At 42.9% G+C, this 22,332-nt stretch overlaps 2 long non-coding RNA genes across 6 annotated transcripts; one reads left to right on the top strand and one right to left on the bottom strand.

Annotated features, from left to right (window-relative positions):
* Window positions 1-2,865: 2,865 nt before the first annotated feature.
* On the bottom strand, window positions 2,866-9,774 carry LOC125162322 (uncharacterized). Of its 4 annotated transcripts, none has more exons than XR_007150988.1 (3): window positions 9,370-9,774; window positions 7,980-8,181; window positions 2,866-3,054 (listed from the first exon to the last, which is right to left on the bottom strand). It is a non-coding gene; the product is annotated as an uncharacterized LOC125162322 (long non-coding RNA). The 4 variants fall into 4 exon arrangements; XR_007150991.1 differs by lacking the exon at window positions 7,980-8,181 and adding an exon at window positions 4,995-5,100; XR_007150989.1 differs by lacking the exon at window positions 7,980-8,181 and having other exon boundaries at window positions 2,866-3,060.
* A 167-nt stretch (window positions 9,775-9,941) lies between these two features.
* Window positions 9,942-20,580, top strand: LOC125162321 (uncharacterized). 2 transcript variants are annotated; one of them, XR_007150987.1, is made up of 7 exons: window positions 9,942-10,044; window positions 12,048-12,256; window positions 12,383-12,481; window positions 17,726-17,955; window positions 18,191-18,493; window positions 18,983-19,111; window positions 20,128-20,580. It is a non-coding gene; the product is annotated as an uncharacterized LOC125162321 (long non-coding RNA). The 2 variants fall into 2 exon arrangements; XR_007150986.1 differs by having other exon boundaries at window positions 17,726-18,493.
* The last annotated feature ends 1,752 nt before the right edge of the window (window positions 20,581-22,332 follow it).

The following is a 22,332-nucleotide window of genomic DNA, read 5'->3' as shown; positions in this document are numbered from 1 at the left end:
CAGAAGAAAATTAAAACCGGAACAGGTAAAACTCAACAGTTGTCCTCAACTAAAGTTTTCACTAAAACCCTGATGTGGAGGATTTTGAGTTGCAAGGATATCATGGATTTGTGTTATTTAATAGACTGAATAGAGCTCATTTGAGAACATGAGTTCTTTCTGCACCAATATTTAGTTGACCTTAAAGCTTTTAGTTAAAAGAACCACCCACATACTGTAGAAGACAGACAGGTATGTTTACCACCTCTTTTCTTGTTCACAATGAGTTCACCGGTAAGAAATGCTTCTTACAAAATTGGAAAAAAAAAAAAAAAAACAGGACCAAACCTTGCTCTGTTTGAAACATCCCTAAAAATAAATACCATGAGTTTAAACACTGCATAGAGGAGAAGGAACATTTTTAGGCATACATTTCTCTGTTGGTGTTTTGACATGAGATTCCCTGTGGAACGTGCCTGTTTTCTACATGTCTGCTTTTTTTTTCTTTTTGTTTTGTTTTGTTTTGTTTTGCAATAACTCATGTTTCAGAGGTGATTTGTTTCATCTGTGTTTACAACAGGCTACAAACTCGCTTGGTGCAATGCTTTGTTTCTTATAATTTATTTGTAACAAATCAAGCTCTAAAACCCTTTTACTCCCTACCATCAAATTGGTTCAGTTTGTTTTAGAAAATATTTTGAAATCTGTGCTTGAATCTCTGCTGAAATTATGCTGCATTATAGTTTAATTAATGTCATCCAAGATTACTACTAAGTTAAATGGTTTCACTCCAGGTGAGTTTTAGAAACATTGTTTCAAAATCACTGGTGCATTTTTTTTAAATCAAAGTCTTAATCCCCAAAAGTAGGAAGAGTCACGTTTGCTTTTTGTACACAGTTCAGTTTGGTTCTCAGTGTGATTCCTAAAAAAAGAAAAAAAGAAAAAAAAAGAAAAAACACCATTGGACAGAGCTCTCAAATCAATGTGGCTCACTTCAGGGAATGCTTTGTATTCATGTTACCTTTTGTATCCAGTTACAAAGTCCAGCTCGAATTTCTACAGTAATCATAACCCTACAGAACAATTACATTGACAGTACTGTAGATGTAATTAGGTAGTTTCAATTTCAAATGCAAAATTACAATTTGCACTAAGAACTAATAAAAACTAAAAGAACAATACTTTCAAAAAATAACTAAAGGTATTGTGTTTCACTAAAATATCTTTTTAGTTATTACTTCCCAGTCAAACAAGGGAAGCAAGGTGAGGTTTTTAAAACGGCAGAATGACTTGGTGAGAAGGGTATTATCAAAATTCAACTTCACTTCTCTTGGGCAGTCACATATAAGGGACACAACTCTCTGAGCCTTATGTGTAGAATGATGGGCCTGGTCTAAGTGACATCCCACATTCCTTCTGTTCATGGCATTTTGTGAAACTAATGACATTTTGTAATTTTTACTGCAAAATCAAAATCGTAAATTTCTGGGGAGGAAGAATCTTACTTAGTCAGGTCCATATCCACTGCTTGGCATAAATATGCTGTTATGTTTTCTGAAGTTTTGATTTAAGAACATAATGTAGGGGCACCTGGGTGGCTCAGTTGATTAAGCATTAAACTCTTGATTCTGGCTCAGGTCATGATCTCACAGTTTGTGGGATTGATCCCGGCGTCAGGGTCTATGCTGACAGTGTGGAGCCTGCTTGGGATCCTCTCTCTCTATCTCTACCCCTTCCTTGCTTGTGTGCACTCTCTCTCTCTCTCTCTCTCTCTCTCTCAAAATAAATACATAAATACACTTAACATAATGGAAATTTAGCGTACATTAGGATATTTATTAAGTAAAATGCATCAGCCTGTTATGTCAAGACTTTCTCTGAAAATAATAGGGCTCCAAGCAGTTTCTTGGAAGCACGCTTTCCACCTACATGTAGGATGGAGCTTCTGGAACAGCTGTCTACCATGGGGAGACCGGTAAGCTCAATTAGTGAGAATGTGAAAAGCACTTCCTGCAATACCTTATCTGTAACTTCCGTCAGCTATGTAGTAAAAGCTACCAGAACTATGTTCTCCCATGGCGCCTTTGGTAGTTTAGAATGTTCCCTGGGGCAGTTCATGCCATGCATGGCCCATCTGAAATTCACATACATGTTGCTAAAGTAACATGGTCCATCTTTGGGGTCACTTTGCCTGTCCTCCCAAGATCTTTCTCATTGCTCTTTGTCACCGCTGCTGAGTGATGGTTCCCTTGTCTTTGGCCTGCTCTTCTCCCTGGAGATTTCCTGAAAGCCCACATCCTGACTAGACTCATTCGCCCATTGCCAGGTCTGGGCTCCCCAAATCCTCCCTGACAGCCCTGTGCAATTTGTAAATAGTCACCCTCCCTTTATAGCCTTTACCCAAAGCTGTGCATGTAATAGATTAAATTCCAGTTATCTCTTCTCCTGTGTCCTTCCCCTAAGCCCTTTACTGGTCTGCATTGCCTTGGTCATATTTATTTTTATCATTATCAACTTCCTTCTCTGGGCATGGGAAATGGGAACGGAAACAGTGCTCAGGTGTGGCAGAAGTGGCTTCGTACACAGGGGCACAGCAAGAGACGTGGACAGGAAGTCAGGACACCTGGGATGAGGTCAGAGTTCCCACCAGCTTCCTTTGTCACACTGGACAAGTCAGATACGTGCTACCAGCCATGGTCCACTTAAAACCTGTGTTCTCTGAAAGAGACATGACCTAGAATTCTCATCCACTAGCGAGTTTCAGATAACAAATGGTCGAATGCACACACATGGAAATCCATGTTGGGAGCTCACTGCAGCCATAATCATCCATCTTCAATATTTAACTTTCTTTTTAGAAACAGCCGCATCAACAATTTCTCCGTATCACAGTTGGCTTGTTTATTTGGTCTGATAATTAAGGTAACTTTGGCATCAGCATGCCACTTCCTTAAGGAATGGGACGCGAGGCAGCTCACGGAATGTGGAATCATCCTCTCCACCTTGCTTAAGTCCTTCACACCGAAGAAGGGAAACACGGAGCTCAAAAGCCATCTTGGAAAGGTCAGTCGGCTTCTGTTTCTCAAAAAAGAAAAGAAAGAAGAAACCCTAAAGCACAATGAAAGAGAAGGGAACCGTGCTGCCTTATGGATTATTCAAGGTTGTTAACCAAAGCCTTCTTACCTGCCTCTAATCGCTGCCTCCCCCGCACACCCTCCTTTTTCCAGGCATCAGAGGAGGGCAAATTAGATCATATATTTGAAGCGCTTGGTCTCCTTGTAGGAGAGGGGTCATATAAATCTTCAGTGTTGTCACTTTCTATTCTCTCCATGCCTTTGACCTTAGCTCGCTGGAAATAATTTATAACTGGTTGTAAGGGCACCTGAGAACGGCTCCATCCACCTCATGAGCAAAGAGCCTGAGGCGGGAGCGCTTGGCAGTCACACTCCCTTGACCAGAGAACCCCCTCCAGCGCTTCAGGAGACAGAAGTATACGGACAACAGCAGCTGTGACATGCCACACGGTGGCAGCAAGTAAGCCACCGGCCAACGAAGTGGGCTAGAAGTCTAAGTCAGAGTGCCGTCTCCCCCTGACTCAGGCAGGCCTCCCCTCACCTGCCCAAATGTACCAGGTGAAAGGAAAGTCAGCTTTGTGACAGGGACCCGTGGATACTCACGGATACCCGTGAGTCCTGCCCACAGTGAGTGTAGCGGCTCCATTGGAAAGTGTGGCTGCGATGTGTTTTCATTCACTGAGTACCAGGACTCAAGAGGGAAAATAGATGCTGACAAGTCTGAGACGACAGAGAAAATAAATAACAATAAAGAATTTTTAAAAAGCAGGTCAATTAATGCCCTGTCTCGTTTAGTGTCATCATTTTCTCCCAGGGATCCAGGTCATGAAGTCCCATCTTCTTTGCAACCCACACATAGTTACAACTGAGTGTCACTTGTGTCTCCTGAATATTCTCCATCACCCGTTCGTCTATTTCCCCAGACCCAGTTGCCTGTTTTCCGTGGCTTCTCTGAAGACTTCTGTGTCGTAGGATTTCTTCTAGTGCACCTGTCTGATCCATCCCTTGTATACTTCGAAACCAGAGAAATTCTAAAAGGTGATGTGGGAACAGAGTGGTCTGGGGGTTCAGGCCAGCAGATGAGTTGGGGACAGCGAGGAAGAGGAGGTGAAAGCTGGAGCGCTTCCTGCTGTCACAGCTCTGGGCACCGGAGTGAGCTCTGCGTCAGCCTCCTGGCAGGAGGTGTGAAGTGTAATCAGTATTCATACACCTGCCCGAAGTTTTTCCATGGCTCTGAAATGTGTCTCATGAGACACAGTCGCACTCAGGTGCTAATCCCTAAATATATTTTCAGCCTCATCCTTTATTTCTCCCACAGAGTCACCCAACACTCAAGAAAATCGAAAGTCTATGGTCTTCATGTCTTTTATGCTCACATCATCATCATTCCCAGGATTACTGATTCACTCATCCAACTGGGAAATTCTACTTGGTCTTTAGTTTCATGAAAGGACCACTTCCTGTTTTGAAGTCTTCTTTATTATCCACAGGCACCCTCCTCTACACATCTATTTACACCTTTTCATCTATATGTTGTGTCTTTACATGACTCTATTTTAATATTTTGTACGTATTTGTTTCCTCCACCAAAGTGAGCTGTCCCTCCTAGGTTCATTGATTATTTTATTCCTGGCATCCAGCACCATGACTGGATGCTACTGGAATACTTGATTTTACTGAAAGCAAATTACATGCCTGAAGGATTACAAAGAGGCAAGTGGAGAAGAGCGGAAGCAGGCATGAGCATTTTAAGAACAATTTCTTTCCCCCACTTTTCCATGCTGTGAGCTTATGCTGCATAGTGGGGAGCTGGGACACGTGATGTGATGTTGAGATCTCGTCCTCGGAAGTTAGGCCAAGTACCTTCAATATACGTAAATCGTAAATCGAAATGCCAACATCTTCACTACCCCCGCCCCCACACCTCGCACAGCATCTCACCAAACGAGTTTGAGCGTACGTGGGTTCAAATCAGGTAATGCTGGACCCAAGGTGATTAAAAGCACCTCACCAACAGGTTCCAGGGGCAGTGTTTTATGAGGAAGACCTGGAAGCAAAGCAGATAAATTTTACGACTGGTTGAAGCGTAAGCAGCTGTCTTACCCGGGAAAGTTTAGTTGGTTATTTGTGGTTGCCTGTTCTTAAGTTTCTTTATCAGCTTTGAGAGCATTGACTCAGTCTCAGGTGTCAGTTTGCTTATATAAGCTGCCAAGGTATTAGAGCCACCCCAGTCTAATGGCTCCCTGTTTAACGACTGAGAGTGCTCTGTCCTACATTCAGTCTAGAATTATCTCTCCTTTTACTTCATTTAATGGATTCACCGCAATAGAATTATCTTAAGTTTATAAGGTACTTTATAATTTGCCAGAATTCAAAAGATCGTGGGAATAAAAATTTCCCAAGGCCAGTATTTAAGCTGGGTGGCTTTAGTTGGCTTTACCATCCAATCGTATTCTTTGACCCTGATCTCCACTATTTGAAGTATCCGCCACAAGTTGAAAGCATTACGTTTACTTTATGTGAACTGTTTAACACAAAAATTTTAAATAATGACAATCGCAGTCTTCAAGAAAACCAAAATGCAGAAATCACTTGCCCAGTTTTGCACAACCAGTAGCAAAACGCGGACTCAAACTCAGATCGTTCCCAGCCCAAACCATGTGTTCCTGTCCTTTCCTTCTGCCAGCTTTCCATAACCAATGTCGATGCCAGGCCTTATGTCTTCAGACTTCCAAAATCACAATCATTGCCATGGTTCGATTCAACTTCATTATTTTTAAAAAATGCAGTTTCCATGGGAAAAAACTTTCCTCCCACCTACTCCAGGATTATAATCCAGCTTTCAGTGCCACAGCACATTCTTTCTTTTTAGGCAAATTAATTACGAGCTTTGATTAAGAGCCTATGAAGACTTCCTGCGCCAATCTGCACAGCAGAGGTGTGCTGAAAGACTATGTGGTTGAAAGACCAGATCAAGTAAATAGTTCAGAGGTTTTAAACTACTCATCCCTTAGCCCAACTCTAAAAAGATGGAGATTTTAGTGCCTTTGCACATTTCCAAGTACTCTCTCTGCACGTTTGAGTCTGTTTTATTCACTGAGCATATATTTGAGCTATACGAACATAATTTCATTGCCAAAGTCAGTGGAATCTAACTTCCCCTATCTCCATCGCTGTGGACTTAGTTCAGGGCCTCATCTCTTGCACAGGCAACTGCATTTATCAATCATTAATGTAGATGGCACCCACAATTATAAGCCGGCTTCGTGTCAGAAATTTTCATACAGGCTCTCCCATTTTGCTTTCAAACCATCGTGGGAGATGTTCCCCGCTCCCACCCACATTTTACAAGCCCATCAGAGCCAGAAAATAAGTTGTCCATCATCACTCAACCTGGCAGAGGCAGAGCAAGATACGAAAATGAACATTTTCTCCTGCCTTATTTTCATACCATGCAGCAGGGGGCCCTGAGCTCCTGGCTGGGGGGAGAATCCATAGGCCATAACCAGCCACCACTTTCTTAGGTGGTCTCCATATTCAACCTCACAGGCACCGACCGTCAGAGACCAAAATGGGAAAGATTTCTGAGGGCAGGGAAGCCTAGGCCATGAAGGGAGGATAAGACTTAGAAAGGTGCAGAGCACCTCAGGAGGGAATACGATTTGATGGGTGTTGACAGAGGGGAGGTGACATTACTGTGTTTGTGATCTTCAGAGGCATTCTGCTAGACACTTCCACTTGCATTACTCACAGATCTACTATATTATCTGTCCCACTTCAGGGATGAGGTAACTCAAGAGAGGAGAGAATAACTATCTTGCTTCAAATTATACAGCTCATAAACAGGAAAAGCAGAAGCAAAATCTGAATAATTGAGTGCCTACAGTGAGTCAGTTTCTGGGTACTCAGGAGAAAAAGACAGTGCTATGAAGCTTTGTGTAGGTGTTGGGGGTTGGAGGAAGCAAACAAACACTCTCAAAGAAGCGCACAGAGTTTGTTAAGAAAACACGGAACAGGGACTCCATCAGACTGAAAAGTCATGAAAAGCTCCTTTGAAAGCGTCCGTGAAAAGAAAGAGGTGTCTGAGCCCAGCTGAACACAACACCTACAGTAAGTATGCTGGCTTGGGTGAGGCAATCACGCAGATGCCCCAGGAGCATTAGCAAACTAGTTGGAGCAGTTTCTAGAGTTTTTAATCTCTAACCAGGAAGTCTGGGTGTCATTCCGTAGGCAGAGTGGTGGCCCGGACAATCATAAGGTAGGAGAGGGCCTGCATCCATCAGGTTTGCCAATTCAGTATCTTAAGGGGCAATGTCACTCTTGCAAAATGGAGGCAGGATTCTAGGATGCAGAATGCAGCGACACCTTTGGGACTCTGATTATAGGGCAGGGGTACATGCGGTGACCAGGATGGGGCTGGACGTGTATTTTTTTTTAACGTGCCTCTATATACAGCACCAGTGCATAATTGGTGCTTTATACATATTAAGATGATTTTGACAAAAATATGAATAAGATTCATCTTAGGTTGGATTCTCTAGGAGCAGAGGAAGAAAATAGCGTTCTTGTTAAGTGATTGTGGGGAGAGGCTCTGAGGAGAAGGGAGTGAGGGAAGCAGGGCAGGAGAAACAGCTCAGCAACAATATGGGTTCCATGGGAGATGGGCTTTGGTCCGGCTCCACATGGAAGCGCCTGACCACAAACCACAACAGGTATTCCACCCACCTGGAGGTAGGTGTTTGTGTTAGGCTAAGGGCAACAGAAGGGTCAGCCATGACCTGTTGGCACCTAGGAGAGCAGCGCAGCTGGTAGAGGATCCGAAGGGCAGGAAGAGCTTCCCCTAGAGCAGGGATGTTCAGGGTGCACCACACTGGGAATACCTTAGAAATGCGTATTTCTCAGATATGCATCTCAGGCCCCACTCACACATGATGAACTTGACACTCTGGGAGCAAGGTCCAGGCAGTTGTTTTCCCATGCCCTCTAAACGACGGGGATCACTGTAAAGTTGGAGGAATACCACACTGCAGGATCCTGTACTGGGTTCTCTCAGACTCCTCCTCCCCGCGTGGTGATCAGACAACTTCCTGGTCATGGAGCCCTTGAAAGAACAAAATCTGACCTTGACCTAACATGGCAAGGGAGGAATGGAAAGGAAAGGAAATGCACTGTAGCACTGGGGATACTCAATGCACATGAATTTCCGAATTTCTTCCATAATAAAATCATTATAGAATTCAGTCAGATTTAGGAGCCTAAACTTTACTGGTAAGAGAGAATAGCTTATTCTGTATAACTTAGAGAACAGCATAAAGTTTAGGGGATAAAACTTTGGCTTTATATAAGAAAGACTTTTTTTTTTTTTTAAATCGAGGTAACTATATATAGTAAAATCATTGCAGTTGCCATGTATTGAGGACCTACTATACATCAGGAACTTAATTACATGACACATAGAAATCAGGGCCTCAGCTGGATTAGAGAAAGGAATTCATTTACCTACAGTTTTAAGTAGGTGTCAGACCGTGGTATGAAGTTTTTATTTTTTTTTTATTTATTGTTTTTAAAATGTTTACTTATTTTGAGAGAGAGAGAGACAGCGAGAGAGCGCAAGTATGAGTGGGGGAGGAGCAGAGAGAAAGGGAGAGAGAGAATCCTAAGCAGGCTCCGTGGTGTCAGCACAGAGCCTGATGCAGGGCTTGATCCCACAAACCATGAGGTCATGACTTGAGCTGAAATCAAGAGGCGGCTGCTTAGCCAACTGAGCCACCCAGGCGTCCCTCTGGTATCAGGTTTTTAAAAGACTGGATTCGGGGCGCCTGGGTGGCTCAGTCGGTTGGGTGTCCGACTTCAGCTCGGGTCACGATCTCGCAGTCCATGGGTTCGAGCCCCGCATCGGGCTCTGGCCTGATGGCTCAGAGCCTGGAGCCTGCTTCTGATTCTGTGTCTCCCTCTCTCTACTCCTCCTCTGCTTGCTCTCTCTCTCGAAAAAATAAAGGCTAAAAAAAAAATTTAAAAATACCCCAGGTTACACAGGAAACAGCCCCAGGACTCACAGGCAGACTCCAGGAAGGCGGAGGGCACCTCTGAATGAGGCCAGACAAGGCTCTCTATTCTCCCCCATGAAACTGTGGCGCTGTAGTTACCTGGGTATACCAAAGTATCTCTAATTCTTAAAATAGTCACCTACAGTATGTGTTGTTAATCATCTCTCCAGATTAAGGAGGGAAAAGCCAAGGCTTTAACAGCTTTATTTCTGCTCACAGCCATACAGCTAGTCAGGATTTAGCTCACTCAAAATCCAAATTAAATTTACCTGGACTCTTGTCTGTGTAAGTGTTTCTCAAAATGTAGCCACTTGAACACCTATGACTGAATGGCCAACAGCATCTCTAGAGTCTGAGTCCCAGGAATCTGAACCTGCAGCAAGTTGGGTGATTTGTGTTATGCACACATTTCTGAGGACACCTCCTCTCTCCATGTTGCCTCTCTATCTCCCACAACAAAACTAGGATCCTGCAGAAGTACGTGCACCATGGAGAAGCATTCCAACCTGGGATGGATGACCACAGTTCGCAGATGTCTGGGAGTGGGCTGCTGCAGGGCAGGTGCGGAGCAGGAAGTGCTTGATTCGATGACCTCACAATGGCCAGCTGCCATTGACTTTCATAAGTCCAACCTCTCAAACTTCCTAGAGAGCTACCATGGATGGAATTTTGTGTTCCAGAAAGATATGTTGGGTTCTAACCCCCTGTATCTCAGAAAGTGACCTTATTTAGAAATAAGGTCATTGCAGGTACAGTTAGTTAAGATGAGGTCATAGTAGAGAAAGGTGGCCCTTAACCCAATATGACCCACGCACTTATAAGAAGAGGGACGATATGAAGACATACACACAGGGAGGACACCATGGAAGGACAGAGCAGAGATATAAATGATACAGCTGCAAGCCAAGGAGCACCCACGATTGCCGGCTACCAGCAGAAACTAGGTAGAAGCAAGGGAAGATTCTACCTAGAGTCTCAGAGGGAGCATGGCCCCACTAACTTAACTTAGGACTTCTAGCCTCCAGAACAGGAAGAGAATAAATTTCTGTTGTTTTTACAGCAGCCCTTGGAAATTAGTTCCTTATAGCAGCCCTAGGATATTAGTATGACAGCTAACGACAGGGAGATTTAGTGCTTCCTCTCCTCCTCTTTTGGAGCTAAAATTAGATTTATTTATTTTGAGAGGATGGGGGAAGGGCGGAGGGAGAGGGAGAAAGAGAATCCCAAGCAGGCTCCACATTATCAGCGCAGAGCCCAACGCAGGGCTCAGTCCCAGGGACCATGAGATCATGACCTGAGCCAAAGTCAAGAGTAGGGATGTTTAACCTAATGAGCCACCCAGGTGCCCCAAACTCTTTTTGGTTCTTGACTAAGAGAGCCTAGACTTGAAATCTCTGAGACTGAACATACGCTATGAAATCAAAAGTGTCTGTCTTCAGAGAATGTTGACGAAATGTTTGAATCCTCTGGCTTCCCCTCTTCTGCTGTCACCACACGAAATCTCTTCCAAGGATGATCCCTCTCTCTCTCCTACTTCTGTTACTGTGAAGAGAAGTTCCAAGGCACAAATGCCCCTGCTGTAATCTCCTTCCAACGGTGCTGCAGACCATCCCAAATTGCATCAAATCTAGCAATTTCTGGTACAAGAAAGGTTATCAGTTGTTGGGGGAAAGAAAAAATATATATAAATATATATGCATTTTATACAACATTTTAAAAGCACTGCCTCGGAGTCGTTCCTGCCCGTTGGAAGGGCCAAATCTCAAGGCCAGCAGCCTTTTGATGTCGAAATGTTTGTGTTGCCTGACAGGACCCAAACATTTGTAAATTGGGGACTAAAGCTAATACTGATCGCAGGGGGAAGGCAAGGCCAATCTCCCACTTCCGTCAGCTCAAAATAACTGTTACTTCTTCTAAAGGCACATTTAGAGCCTGAATCCAGGATGAATCAGACCGAGTGTTCTTATTTAGATAATAGTGAAATCAGGCCTTAGAGAATTGTTAGTCAGCAAAACTTAATTTTGGTAAACCCATGCTGCGGGAAAGGAAATGAAGGGAGATGGACCCGGATTTAGACCTGCCAGAGAGCAAAAACAGCGAGGTACAGAGGAGAAAGATCAATCTGATGTTTCTCTTGCTTGAGGAGAAGCTGGGGTGAGCTGCAGGAAAAGGAGTCGCTCACTTTGCAAAGTTGGTGAGCTCCTTCCAGCTACGAGATCAGCCTGGGAACACTGTCCTACAGTGGCTTCTCACGGATACCGCTCCGCTCAATGGCCTTCCTCCTCCTTGGCCACAGTTCCTCCAGCAAGGAAGGCTCCTGCTCATCCCCTGCATGGTCTCAGAAGCTGTGGCCCATCATGTCTGGACAACCCTCTGGGACCTCGGGTGCAGAGGTATTTCCCCAGCAGAGCCCTTGCGAGGTGGGGGCTGTCACTTCTCATTCTGAAGCATCTTCAATATGATGATGGATTAAAATGGCTCTGGGCAAGAAAGACAGTCTGCCCATCCTGTCCTTGTCGGTCACCAGATGTGGGACAAAAGAAAGTTATAGCAAGAAGTGTTAGTTCTTCCGCTTTTCTCTCTCACACTTCTCTCAGTCTTCTAGAGTAATTCCAGGAAGGAATGAGAGACATTAATAGCCAGCGGATGGGTGCACTAATCTGCTTTTAAAAGTACTTCATTTAAATTCTTCCTGGTCCTATGACAGATTTCTTTCGATCTGGCCTCATTTCGTCTGGTGCTGTCCTCAGCTTAGAAACTCACAGAACTCACTAAGCAAACCATAGGAACCTCGGAAGTTAAGTACATTCACTGTGGAAGGGTATAGCACATCTTGTTCTCTCAAGGAATTGAGGTAGTCTATATCCCACTTTACTGAATACATCTGAAAAAAGAGAGGAACCGTAAAAGATCTGAAATGATTTTCATTCTGTTATTCTCCAATCAGGGTGGTCAGTCTATGGGAATAAAGTCATGGAAAATACCCTCTATTTTCCCTTAATGTGCAAATATTCGTGGAAGAGAAATACAGCAAAGAGAAAAGGCTATTACAGAAAGAACCATAATAGACGTGAGGAGAGCACGCAGAGAGGATAAACAACACTGCCCAAAGATTTGCAAAGACGTGTTCTTGCAGGAAGACTGAAGGTTCGCCAGGTATTGGCACGTAAGAGGAGGAAAGTGGTGGGTGGTGCCTGTTGGGTGGTGGGGGGCTGGGGGGAGACAGGGAATGGCAAGGAGAGAGGTTAGGTCCTTAGGGAGCAAAACCTATGATGTTTGCAGAAGGCAATAAGGAGTTCAATGGGGATGAGCAAAGATACAGACAAGAAGGAAAAGGACATTGGACGAGTGCTGGAATATAAAGACCATTGCAGAATAAAAGTAAGTTTTCTCTGGCAATGGAAAGTCATTGATGGGTTTTAAACACAGGACTGAGGATTGGATAAAGTTTTGACAATTTCTCTGGCAGCAATGTGGAAAATGTTTTAGAGGGAACAAACCTAGGAGTGGGGTAGGAGGCTTGTTAACATACTGTTGCCACTACCTAAAGAGCAGAGAATACACGTCTGGGATATAGGGTCAGGGTCTGAAGAGGCAGCGCCATAAGCCTGGCTCTCTGCAAACTATGTACACAGTGAACTAATCTGGAATCAATTTGTTAAAAGGACAAAAAAAAAAAAAGAACCAAAAATAAAGATATCTTAAGAAAAATAATTTTCTCACCCCCTACTCCTATCTAAGGAAGCAACAACACCATCATGAAAAGAAGCTAGAATTTAAAAAATATATATATATATATATATTTTGGGGCGCCTGAGTGGCTCAGTTGGCTAAGCGACTGGCTCTTGATTTTGGCTCAGGTTATGATCTCATGGTTGGTGAGTCTGAGCCCCGCGTCGGGCTCTGTGCTGACCGCTCAGAGCCTGGAGCCTGCTTCGGATTCTGTGTCTCCCTCTCTCTCTGCCCCTCCCACATGCTCGCTCTCTCTCTCTCTCTCTCAAAATAAATAAATAAAACTCAAAACAAAATCTTGATAGTATCCAGACCATTTTTCCCATAGAGGGGAAAGATTGTTTTAAATATTAACTGATATATTTTCCTGCGTTGTAATTTTTCCTTACCTGCCACCATTCTACCATTAAACTGTTTGAGGGTAGGACTAACAACCATAAAAAAGGGAGGTCGCAAAAGACTCCAGCGAGAACCACCTTTTAAACCCTTGATCTCCTAACCCGGTCTTGGCACAGAGGCAGTAACTAACTCAGTAACTCACTCACTGTTGCTCAGCCTGTAGGAAAACATTGTATTCCTTTTCAGATGTATTTCTGGCTCTGATGATAACTCAAGCAGATCTATGACTTTATGGCCACTCTTGGTTTTAAGAGCAGGTCCTGTTTTCAAGACTAGTGCTCCCTTTTTGATACTACAGATGTCCCTTCGAGCATACAGCAAGAGGTACTTTGTCTCATCCAAAGAAAGCTTTATACTCAGGCCATCCCTAACCCAGCCTGGAGACCTAGACACCTTGGACACCTCCCTCTTCCCATTGAGGCTCTTACTGAAAGAAGAGTAGGAATATACAGGAAAGGGGCAAACATTCTTCTCATTTATTAGGTTTGGTTCTAGTGGCCCTCTGTAGTTATGCTGACTAGTGATGTCCTCCATGCGACAGGTGTCATATGCTGATTCTTCCAAGGGGTCCAGAATCCATTGTGTGAATTTCATCCCTGCACAAATTCCTGACATTGACAACTGGACCATTAGCCAATCACTCCCTTTTCAATTTCTGTCCCTGGGAACACTCCCACAGATGTTGTCTTCCCCTTGCCCCTGAAAGATACCCTATTGGATAGCTAAGAGATGGTTCAAGTTTAGCTACTTTCTGCACCATCCATTTGGGCCATTCTCAAACACCCTGCTGCACTAAACACTAGGAGCACAAGCAGTCTGCCACTGGGTGCCCTGTTTCCCCACCCTGCTGTCACAGGGGCTCCAGTGACCTGTTGCTTCTGGGCTATTAGCAGGCATGCATTTCTATGTTTACCAGGACGCTTGTATTAAGCTCCCTTAAGAGTAACCTGTGAGTGCTACACTCTGATGGGCTTCGTTGTAGTGACCTGTGACTTTTGCAACTCAGCAATATCCACCTGGGGAGGGTGGTCCCAGTCCCTTTCTTTCTGACCTCAAAGAACTCTCTGGATGATTCTCTTGGAGAATCCCTTCCCTCTCCCAACCCAAGGAAAAAGTAAAAGCTTCAGACATGACTGCTACTGTAAAGTTTTCTTGTCCTGTAACCAATTCCCTTGGAATCGCCAGTCTCCTGTTTGCATAGGTTGTTTGGGGAGGGGAGGGTGGGGGATCAGGAGCCTGGTTTGGCAACCTTTTCACTAGCACTGGAAGTGCTAACTGGCAGCAACTTGGTGCTCTATTTAGAATGTCACAGTACTTACTGTTCCAGGTTTGGGGCTTCAGCCAAAATTCCAGGACAATAGGAAAAGCCTCATTCAATATCCTATTTTAACAACTTTGAAAACTGAAGAGGACTTTTGTCATTGTCATTGTTGTTGATTTTAGCTCTTCAAGAACTATAGTGCTCGGAATGTAGAGTTCAGCTTCAACTATGGAGAAAGGAAGAGGCAAGGCTGACCTAAGAGCTGTGTAGCAACTAGACAAGGAAATAAGAAAGTAAAGTTGTGTACTGAACATGGGTAATGGAGAAAGCTTTGGGACGAGATAGAAACGTGTCTGCACATGTGAAGGTTGGTTGGGAAACCACTTCTTGATCCGCTTTTGGGGTCAAAACCTTGGGAAGGAAGGGTGGTTGACAACTTCAAATAACTTTGGAGGCTCTCAAAGCAGAGAGGGTTTATCTCTCTTGCTGTGGGGGAGAGCTCTTTGCTTTACAAAGAGCCAGAGGGTGGAACAGAAACAGCTACAAGGAGACCCAGAGAAGGCCCTGTGGAGAGTCCTACAGCCCTGTCATGGAAGCATCTAAGAGTATCTGAGAGTGCTAGCCAATAAGAAGAGCCCTCCAGGCTGGAACAAGGAGGAGACAGGGTGTGTTACATCTATAGGCACCTATAGGTGAGTCCGCAAGCAGATGCTACAGTCCCAGCAGGGACAGGGTGTGACCAAGACCTGGAAGAATGAGATAACCTCAGTGGTGGCCTGTAAGAACACATAATGGGTTGAGATTCTATGCTCACCCCACCCCACCCCAACCTGGAGCTAGCACAGACTTTGCACCTCTATTCTTCCCCAGTGGAAGAGAAGGAAAGGGGAGGGACTGGGAGAAATGGAATTGATGTAGTAGCTACCTAAGTGAGATTGGATTTTATTTTTTATTCATTTTTTTAAAGTTTTATTTGAGAGAGAGAGAGAGATAGTGTGCGCTAGTGGGGGGTGGGAGGCAGAGAGAGAGAATCCCAAGCAGGCTCTGCACTGTCAGTGTGCATCAGCTGGAGCTCAAATGGTGAGATCATGACCTGAGCTGAAACCAAGAGCCAGATACTCAGCCAACGGAGCCATCCAGGCACCCCTGAATTTTAAATAAAAATGACTGACTTACCTTAATTTGCAAGGTTGAGTTTTTTGCCTTAGCAAAAAAAAATAGGTGGCTCATGAGCTAAGTTGAACTCAGATATGGAGAAACATAAACGCGTCCTTTGTCCACTGCAGACTGTATGGCTAGGCAGTCCCACCTCACACCCGGTCTTAAAGATGGCAGATTGCAACTGGGTTGTGGTGAGGAGTGGGAACTGCCTTAGAATCTAAACAGAGTTTGCAACGAAGCCAGATCTCTATCCTGATCATAATCATTGCCTTACACCAGAAGGGGTAATTTCTACAACCACAATGGGCTGATTAGGAGCATTTAAAGAAGAAAATATTTCGCTAACACATTTCCTTTGGATGTGATGAATCCTGTCCTGCCACAGCCAAGCTCTCAAACCAAGCCAAAATCCAAATCTCTAAATAATGTGTTCCTCTCCTTAATCCCCATCACTTGGACATGCATCCGTGTTCATTAAAATTGGCGTCAGAATACCTGGAAGGTTTATAACCTTCATTGAAGCAATGGGGGAGATACTGATTAGGTACAGAGGCAGAATATGTGCCTCTTATTTAGCAAGGGGGCTCTAAGAGTCAGCATGCTGGGGGGTCAAATCTAGAGTCTGCAATTTACTCTATGTGCAACCTTGAGCAAATTGCTTAAATGTTGTGTGCCTCAGTTGCTCCTTGTGTAAAGTAAGGATGATTATATTAGTTCTCTCAAGGTCTCCTAAATCGAAAGCCAACATAACTAGATACAGGTGAATGTGTATCGGAGTGAGTTCTCCGTCAGGTCAGACATTCAAGTTCAGGCTGGACAGCCACATGGTGGGGATGTTGCGTTGGACTGAGTAACTGGTGAGATCCTTGCCAGCTCTGAATATCCTTTGAGAAAGAAGGCTCAGTGCCAAAGAACAGCATCCACTTTGAGATAAACCCAACTGGCTCTCATTTGGAAAAGGAGGCCAAAGACACACAATCTATTTGAAACTAAGGTAGAAATGGGCCAAGTCCCCTTTGCTGTTGACTCAGCAACGAGAGAGTGGTGTCAGGCCCATTGGATGTGGTCAGGAAGCCTGGGCTAGACCCCAGTTTGCTCTCAGCAGCCTGTCTTGGGGAAGCCAAGTAATAGACACGGACTGCAGATTCTTCACTTGTAAAATGGGTGTAAAAACTGTTTTTTTTCTCAAAAGGTACTCATGAGGATGAAATGAGCCAATGTGAAATTGCTTTGAAAATGGTAAATCACAGGATGAATATAGGTATTATCATTTTCAGAGCTCAAATTACACTATACATCATTAATTCTGAAAATAACATATGTAACCTCAGACTCAGGCTGTGACTAAGCCCTTATTTTAACAATCGTGATGGGTGTAGAAGTTAGAAAAACTACCATTTCAAAAGTTCTTGCATATTTTCTCTACCACTCAAGAGTGGAGACTCCAATTTACCTTCAAGGGAAGCTGTGACTTTCTGAACAAAGAAAAATAAAAACAAAAACAAAACGAAAGGCAGAGCACCTGGGCCATACAGGTTTATGCAAAGATAAGCAATCTTACCTATTGTTTTTAGGAATGATTAGGGCATCCTCAACTCTAATGCTGAAGTCTTAGACCCAGTAAAGCTTTTCTCTATAAATTTTTACTCAGATATTTATGGACAGAAACTCTACACCAGGCAAATAAGAGTGGTGACAAGTCAGATACATTTCTCATGGTGTTCACAGGCTGTATCATAGGAGACAGATAAAATAAGCAAAAATGACACGAATAACATATAAAGTGCCCTAAAGGCAATGGGGAAGTAAAAAAAAAAAGTGCTATTAAGAATCTGTAAGCTGAGGACCACTAAATGTGGAATTGGGGAAGTTGTCCTGAGAACATAATATTTAAGCTGAGCCTTGAAAGATGAGCAGGAATTACCCAGGTGCAAGATGCCAGATGAGAGCAGAAATGTTTGTCCATTGTTTCTTTGAAGATAAGTGCTCTTTTCCTCTGGATGAATTTAGATGACTATGCCTATAAGGTAATTGCTATTCATGGTAAGTTTTGTGTATTCTTCTCTGGATAGACAACGTTACCAGAAGAAGCAAGCTAAGGTGGAAAGTGTTCAAGAAGGGCAAGGATATGCTGCCATATTTTATGTCTCATCCTGGAAGGAGGTGTTGTAAAAAGAACAAGACTGGGCTCAATATTGACTGGACATCCTAGACTTCACGTGTGGCTTTATGGGATGTAGCCCTGTTGGTATGATCGTCTTGCTGTCGCCACTTGGTATCCAAAGTCAAGGTCCCTCACTAAGTAAGGCTGGATTTTTACTTTATGTACGCGAATCATCTGACTGTACCATCCTGTGAAAAGGTTAATCCCGGGAAAGAAAATGAAGACTCACTTTTTGTACCTTTAACCAAAGTGTAGTCTGGGATTGAACTTGAACCTGAAAACAAGCATGACCTAACATGATTATTATGAGGAATTGCCTGTGATGTGCTTTCCTTCTTTCTTCCCCCATCTTGGCTGTGCTCTGTTGGAACAGTGGAACTTTCTCCTCCATACTTGGGAAGGTGAAGAAGAGAATCCCGTTCTGGAGCCTAGAGCAGTGGTGGAGGCCTTGTCATCTATAGAAGACAAGTCTGTCGGGCAACAAGGTGATCCCACAGCAGTGAGAAATGTGGCGACAAAGCTGCACTTTATCTTGGCACTGTCACCCTATAAAACAGCTGCGGCTAAGAAACCTCCCACCCATTCTTTGGTGTTCTGGGAAACAGCCTGCCGCAAAGTAACATCCTTCTCCAAATGACCTAAGTAAGACTCGCAGACGCTCCCTTGTTTATATATGGTAAGACCAGACACAGAACCTCCACATTTCCATTCTTTGTCTCATACATGATTGCCTATGATGATTGCTCCCCCCGCCCCCTACCCCACAATCAGAACAAAGTGCTTATGAATCCAATTCTGATTAACTTTCTTTTCTCTCCAATCCCTGAATTCTGACCTGAGCCTGAGCCAGCATCCAGCCTCTCCTTGATTCCCATCCACTCCCCAAGGACAGGCTGACCTCAGAGTATAACTTTCTGTGATGTGATCAGCCACCCTTTCATCCCTGTTCCACACACATGGTTATTTCTGGTCTTGTTTATTTTCCTCAAAAGAAAAAAACTCTCTCTGCCTAAACCTTGATCATAAACCTTGCTGATCTATTATTACAATAAGTAGAACTCTCCGACCACATGATCAGAGAAATAATCCTTGAAATAATCCTTGAAACAATCCTTTCAAAGAAAGTCTCTCTTTACTAAGTCCAGATTTGTTTTTTATTTGACAGTGGTGAGATGGAAGTAAGCCCCAAGTGGAAAAATATGTGGGACTCCATTCTGAACACACGTTCAGATGAGTTAGCATCCTGGAGAAGCATCAGAAAGAACAAGAGAAAAGTATAAAGAAGGACAATTAGGTCAGAAGTCTTCATGGGACCATAATTTTGGTATTAAATATGAAATGTAATCTAATTTGGGGAACAGTTTTTGGAAACCGGATGATTAGGTTACATATAAAATAATTTTTTAATGGGAAAAACACCCCAGGTGGCAGAATCCAGCCAGCATACAGCAAGCAATTCTTTCCCAGGTATTGGAAATTGCTCTAGCATTAAAAATCTAGCCTATTATGAAGAATATGCAGTTAAGGAATAAAGTCCTTATCTCCACAGGCAAAGACTCTGCCTTTGGCTAGGAGTAATTCCTCTCTCCCTACCTGCCAGGAAATGCAGTCCCTAAAGTTTTTCTCAAAGGTGACCCCAAACACCTCTAAGAAAGTTAAAGACACAACAGTTCCTTCTATCATCGCCATATCTTTGTTCTGACCTTCTCCAGAGATTGAGGTTTCGTCAATCTTCAATAAAAGCAGAATTATTAACACCTTAACTCTTGTATTTACTTATCAGTTAAACATATAATCCTTTAAAGTAAGAAATGGTAGGCACAGGGAGGAAAGGCTAACCTTTAGAGTCAGACACACTGAGGTTCAAATGCAAGCTCTGTCACACATTCACTCTGTGATCTTTCAGGGCAGGTTAATTGAGCTCAGCAAGGTCATCACTAAGTGGAAATGATAGCTCTCATGATATTAGAGCATTATTATTAGGATTGGTAATCACTAAAAACATTAGGATTATTATGATCGGTAATCACTAAAAACATTATGAAAAAAAACATTCTTGGTCTTGAGTAGATGGGACTAAATCTTATTTTTCCCCCTCAATTCATGCTGAGCACATTTGAAGCCAGGTCTTCCATTTTCCCTCTCTCAAGTCCAACACAATGACTGGGTTTCATCACTCATTAAAGCCGATTATTTAACCAATTGTAAAATTATTGTGAACATAGAAAAACTAAGTTCAACACTAACTCAAAAAGATTTATAATGATTTTTCCTTTTTTTTTTTTGTCTTCTTCTTTCTATTTTCTTTAGGAATTACATATTGGTTCCCATTCCTTTCCTTCCCATGAATCATCCAGGTTTGCCAAGCTTGGCAAGGCCAGGGCCAAAGAGGCAGCCAGGGCTACTGAGGCACACAAGACCCAGGCCAAGAAGGTGACTGAGACTAAAGGAGTGACCAGAACTTGTGGGGCTTGGGCAGAGGAGGCAGCCAAAGGGGTCAATATATTGATTATAAAAGAGAGAAATGAGCAAATAAGAAAATAGGAACCATGTTTCTCATTGGGAAAGGGAGTTCAAATGACACAGCTAGAATAATTCCTGTGATTTGGGGATTTGAATTAGAGGTATGGATGAATTTATACCAACTAACAGAAGTAATGGACTTAAGTACAATTTGGAAATAAGGAATATGTTGCCAAGAGAACCCCCACATGCCAAAAAGACACTGGGTGCTGGAAAGGTCAATAACTTCTTTGGGGGGCAGTGTAAGAGATAGAACGTGCCAGAGAAATCTGCTCTGCTCTCTACAGAGACCTCAGTTATATAAGAAATAAAACATCTTATCCTCTTGTTGTGTGTGTGGCATCTTCAGTCTTGATATCTGAAAAAAATTGGGGTGGGATCCCATCATGCCTCTTTAGTTGGGTTACGGCACTTACAATGGAGAAAACAGGTAGGCACCACCTTAGCAACATGATCTAATTTCACATCATCAGTGATAGGGTAAATATCACATGCCTTCTGCTGTGATGAACAGAAAATGACACAACGTCATTTCTGTCATATTCTTGCCAAAAATGCATAACCTCCATTAATTATAAGGAAACGTCAAATGTAAAGGGAGGGGAACTGTACAAAACAATTGGTCTCTAGTCTTCAAAATATCACCATGAAAGACAAAGAAAAGATTGAAGAACTATTCCAGATTGAAGGAGATTAAAGACATAAGTAAATGCAGCCTGTGATCATGATTTGTATCTTGGACTAGAGGAAAAATGGTTTTTGTTTGCTAGTTTGGCTAGAATTGTCTCATTATTTGGACAATTGATAGAATTTTCACAGGGTCTGTGTACTGGATAGTAATCTATCAAATTCTTTATTTAAATAGTTTTTTCCCCTGTGGCTATATAGAAAAGTACACTGGTCTTCTATAAAATACACACTGAAGTAAACATAAAGAGACAAAAAGAGAGAGAGAGGAAGAGAAAATGGCAGAAGAAACACACATGTGCTAGAATGTAAATAATTAGAAACTGGGTAAGAGTTATAGGTGTTTTGGTACCATTTTTGCACTTTTTTTGTAAATTACATTTACTTCAAATTGAGAAGTTTAATCTTTACTAAATAGAAATTTAGCCTCATCATAATTCCCAATTTCCAGAAAATGCACTATAATTAAGTGGTCTGTAAGACCATGTTAAGCAAATATTTCTTAAACAGGACCCCAAAAGCATAAATCATGAAATGAAAACGTGATATAACCATGACTTTAAAAATTTATTTTTAAAGTTTATTTTTGGGAGACAGAGAGAGAGAGAGCAAGGAGCAGGGGGCTAGAGAGAAAGGGAGACACAGAATCCAAAGCAGGCTCCAGGCTCTGAGCTGTCAGCACAGAGCCCAACACAGGGCTCGAACTCACAGACTGTGAGATCATGATCTGAGCCGAAGTCAGACGCTTAACCCACTGAACCACCCAGGCACCCCCACCATGACTTTTTTTATGTTAAGAATCGTTCATCAAAAGACATCAAGAAAGTGGTAAGTCAACATACTGAGGAAAAGAGAGTCACAATATATATCTGACATGAAACTCATATCCAGGATATACAATTAATTCCTACAAATCAATAACAAAAAGGCAGAGAGTCAAATTTTTAAAAATTGAGAATAATTTGAGAAAATACTTCACAAAATAGAATATCCAAATGGCCAGAGCTCATTAGTCATCAGGCGAATGCAAATTAAAAGCATAACTATATATCACTACCCACCTACAAGAATGGCTAAATACCAAAAACCAACAATATCAAATGGTAACCAAAGATGTAAAGCATTGGAGCTTTCACACATTGCTGGTGGGAGGGTAAATCTGTCCACCCCTTGGGAAAATACTTTTGCATTACCTACTAAAGCTGTAAACCTACATCTGTCCTATGGCCTAGCAATTCTATTTTTAGGCATATACCCAAGATCAGTGAGTGCACATATCCACCAAAAAACAATAGAAGAATGTCT

The sequence above is a fragment of the Prionailurus viverrinus genome, chromosome A3 (genome assembly GCF_022837055.1).
Source record: "Prionailurus viverrinus isolate Anna chromosome A3, UM_Priviv_1.0, whole genome shotgun sequence".
NCBI lineage: Eukaryota > Metazoa > Chordata > Mammalia > Carnivora > Felidae > Prionailurus > Prionailurus viverrinus.
The sequence above is the reverse complement of the archived record's forward strand: the minus strand, read 5'-3'. Positions and strand labels throughout refer to the sequence as shown.